Consider the following 4770-nt stretch of genomic DNA (forward strand, 5'->3'; position numbering starts at 1 on the left):
ACGTATAAAGTCAGGCATAAAAATTTGAGTCAGCTGGCAATGGGTTTCCAATATATAAAAGACGATGTTGAACTAGCAACCCTGGAAAATGCCTAACAGGCTGGTCCCTCACTTGAGCTCTGAGTGTGATATTATCAGCTCTACTGAGGTCTGAATACACTTATCTTTGTGAGGATATTTTTTTATAATATTAGACTGTGTCATCTTTATAGGGACGTAAGAACAATTCTATTTTAGTCTTAATTCTAAGAATTACTTCTGAGCAATTGGTCTCTTTTACATTTTGAATACTATGAACTGGGCATCTGATTAGATTTCTTTTTTCATGCTTGTTACTTAAACATTGAGCCAAATTAATAATCTATTCATAGAAAACTCATAGGCCTTTATGGGCAAAAAGAAACCATTTTTAAATTAACCTTATCCCTGGCTTCATTTTATGTTCCTACCATTGTTTTTCTTTCCTACTTTTACTTAAGATGTCTTGCTTTATTTTAGGTATCCTCATAAGCTGCCCTTAATCCTTTCTGGAACGAGAAGAGGTATATATAAATAAGTCACTGCTGTTGCTAACTTAGTAAAGACCTTGTGCATTAGATTTGCAGAGAGAGAAAAGAGTTCTGAGGGAATGGAACATTATTTTGTGAACATTGGAGGGAAGCTTCCAGGGGAAGGGGGACAAAATTTGGGCTTCTGCTCAGTAGGGAAAAAGGGGGCTAACTGCGCAGAGGGAGGGACACTCTGAAATCAAAGCTGGAAGAGCACAAATGACAAATTTGACCTGTTTCATGGTTATGCAGAGGGCGGGCCCTTGGAAACACAGAGCCGTCAGATAAATTATTGCTGGATATGCTTGTGGAAAATTGTTGTATGCCTCCATTCAAGTAGCATCCACTCTTCTATACATTTCTCCTGCTCTCCAAGACATACATCTGAGGTTAATGACATTGAATCACTTAACATAACTGGCTCATGAGCCTCCTTCTCTGGTATTTCCCTTCCCTCTGACAGAGTTGTCATTACTTGTTCTGTCTCCCTGTTAAGAGCAAGCTGAACCATGTGTGGATCCCTGAGCCAGATTCTCTCTCCTCTGAGGGTGAAGATGCTACTCAGAGAGGCTAGTTGGATGCTGTTCATTGCTTGAACAGAAATATGTGAACCAAAAGTCTGATGCTGTCACCTCTGCTTGTGCACAGAGCAGGGAATTGATCTACAAGGAGAGACCAGAATAGGGCAGGGCACACAGAAGAGCAAGCAGCAGCAGCAGGGGAACTCCAGAGCCTGGGGCTTCCTGATTCCTGTGCCTCAGGAGGTCCAGCTGTGGCTCCTGACCCTTTCTTACCAGGAGTCTCCTCTTTTCATGGTTGAGGTAGCTGTCTACCACTCAGAGTTGAATGATCCCTCATGGAAACTTTAGACCTGAAAAAATGTGCTTAGAGTATAGCACTCATCCATTCGGCAGGTGTTCCTTGAGGGCTACTATGTTTATCCTTACTCGGAATAAGCCTTCCAACCAGTATCAAATTGCTTACTGTCTGGTAGAGGATAAATCCATAAAGTAGGTTAAATGGCAATGTGGAAAAGTGTTTACTGGTACAGAAATATGTTTATAACTGTTAAGTGAGTTAGGGAATTTATAAGACAGCATGTATAAATACATTTATAAAAGCTGTATATGTGTATATATTCAAATATGTGTATATGTACATATATGTAAATATATATTTTCTCTTTCAATCTGTACATAAATATTTGGTATATAGGCCACACATATCACACATATATCATGTATGTGTACAGACTGAGAGGAAAAAATGAAAATAATGTGAGGCCTTGAAGGTAATCACTCTGGTGATTGCCAGTGACCATTGGTGGTTCTTATTGCCCCACTTTTTCCTATCTGCATGTATTATTTTGAATAAAAATTATAGATAACCTTGAAATATTTTAAGAAGTTCTTTAAAAATATAAATATGTGGGGCGCCTGGGTGGCTCAGTTGTTAAGCGTCTGCCTTTGGCTTGCGTCACGATCCCAGGGTCCTAGGATTGAGCCCCGCATCGGGCTCCCTGCTCGGCGGGAAGCCTGCTTCTCCCTCTCCCACTCCCCCTGCTTGTGTTCCTGCTCTCACTATCTCTCTCTGTCAAGTAAATAAATAAAATCTTTTAAAATATATGTATATATATAAATATGTATTTTGCAAAATCTGTCTGCTTATAAATCACAGTAAAAAATAAAATCAATAATTAACATTCAAATATATATCCAATAAGTGGATGGGTATTGGGAAACTAGAGAAAAAGTAATGCAAAAATGCCTTTCAATGTAACATTTTTCAAAGCAAATGACATCACTAATAAGTAGAGACATTTTGTTTTGTTGTGTCATTCAACAAATGTATATTGAGTTTTTCCAAGGTACCAGGTGCTGTTCCAGGCTCTAGAGGTACATCAGTGAATAAACCTGACAAACGTCCCAGCTCTCGTGCAACTGACATTCTTTTAGTGGCAAACTTTTTAGGAAAATAGAAACAATCTCCTGGCATGTGGGAGACTTCACCTTTAAGTGTCAGGTCTCCTGGTCCATCCTGTGTAGATTCCTATGTATAAGCCACAATGCTCAGCACACAGGACACAAGACCGTCATGACAGCATTCTAGCACTCAAGCAGCATTCTGCCCCAGGAAATGCAAGTAAGGAAAGGGATAGGGGCTCAGATAGGGGGAAGCATGGGTAATGGGAGTGCATAAGAGGCAGACCTATTCTGGGCTTTATGTTGCTGGTGGGTGATAGCAAGGAAGATGTCGCTGGTTGGAGACACTCTCTGAGCAGAGATCTGAAGGGTAAGTGGGAGTTATCCAGGTGAGAAGGCTGGAAGAAGGGCATTTCAGCAAGGGAAAACAGGACATGTGTCAGGGAATTCAAGTGGCTTAGTATAGCCGGAGCTTAGTTTGCAGGGCTACAAGTGGCAAGGAATGAGATAAAAGAGGGTAAGCAGAGGCCATTTGTTGTTTAAGAGGCAATGTTGTGTAGTAGTCAAGGGTGTGGCCAGACTCTGCCACTTTCGGCTGCATAACTCGTAGAGATACCTCATGGCTCTGTGGGTCAGCTTTCTCAAATGTAAAATCAGTCAATGTATGTAACTCATGGGGTTATTGTAAGGATCCAATAAGTGACTTATATAAAGTGCTTAGAATAATAAGAGTTCAATAAATGTTAACTATGGATTATGTTATGGAGCCTTAGTCTGCCATGGTAGGCAACTTAATGTTCCTCTGCCATCTACAGTTTCTCACTCAAATTGATACTAAAATAGTGTGTCCAAACAGAAGCAACTCTGGAGCTAGCAAAGCCTTAAGAAACAGTTATATATTGGCCACATCCTGTTTGTTCAAAGTCACCTGAATTTGTATTTTTATATATATAGATTCAAATGTTCTGGTCTTTTCTCTCCGCTGGGAGATAAATTTGTAATGGTCAAAACTTTTTCATTAATTGATAATGAGCTGGGGCACCTGGGTGGCTCAGTTGGTTAAGCAACTCCCTTCGGTCCAGGGCATGATCCCAGGGTCCTGGGATCGAGCCCCATGTCGGGCTCCCTGCTCCATGGGGAGCCTGCTTCTCCCTCTCCCTCTGCCTGCAGCAACCCCTGCTTGTGTGCTCTCTCTCTCTCTCTCTCTGTCAAATAAATAAATAAAATCTTTAAAAATTGATAATGAGCTAATTCATTGTATCAGTGAATATATATGTTGCTCATATAAAATACAGCAACACTTATTACTATGGTTTTGTTCTGAGAGATGAAATAAACTGACTCTGTTTATGACTGAGATCTGATTGGTGGAAATTACTTGTGGTCCAGTGGATCTAGGAATTAATCAAATCATGCTCTTTGATAAGAATGCAAGTTGCAATAATTCTGTTTGCAATGAAGTAATGTGCATTTTCGATTTTATGTGGCTATAATAGCTTTTTTGTTCTAAATAAATATCTGGCAATGGTCAATTCAATATATTTTGCTAATGAAACATTCTCAAAACATAAGTAACTCTTCATTTAATAAAAGCTGAAAATACCCTATTACATGCCCTATCACTTGGTTTATGCAAATAGCACATATATGAATGATGCAGGAATGTTTATATATGACAGTCGAGTCATTTTTTTAAATTTTATTTTATTATGTTAGTCACCATACATTACATCATTAGTTTTTGATGTAGTGTTCCATGATTCATTGTTTGTGGGTAACACCCAGTGCTCCATTCAATACGTGCCCTCCTTAATAACCGTCACCAGGCTAACCCATCCCCCCACCCCCCTCCCCTCTAAAACCCTCAGTTTGTTTCTCAGAGTTCGTAGTCTGTCGTGGTTCATCTCCCCCTCTGATTCCCCCCCTTTATTTTTCCCTTCCTACTATCTTCTTCTTCTTCTTTTTTTAACATATAATGTGTTATTTGTTTCAGAGGTACAGGTCTATGATTCATCAGTCTTACACAATTCACAGCACTCACCATAACACATACCCTCCCCAATGTCCATCATCCAGCCCCCCAATCCCTCTCACCACCCCATCACTCCAGGAACCCTCAGTTTGTTTCCTGAGACTAAGAATTCCTCATATCAGTGAGATCATATGATACATGTCTTTCTCTGATTGACTTATTTTGCTTAGCATAATACCCTCTAGTTCCATCCACGTCATTGCAAATGGCAAGATTTCGTTTTTTTTTTGATGGCTGCATAATATTCCATTGTATTTATATACCACAT

The sequence above is a fragment of the Callorhinus ursinus genome, unplaced genomic scaffold (assembly GCF_003265705.2).
Source record: "Callorhinus ursinus isolate GAN/ISIS: 27379988/994484 unplaced genomic scaffold, GSC_fseal_2.0 scaffold9, whole genome shotgun sequence".
Classification (NCBI taxonomy): Eukaryota; Metazoa; Chordata; class Mammalia; order Carnivora; family Otariidae; genus Callorhinus; species Callorhinus ursinus.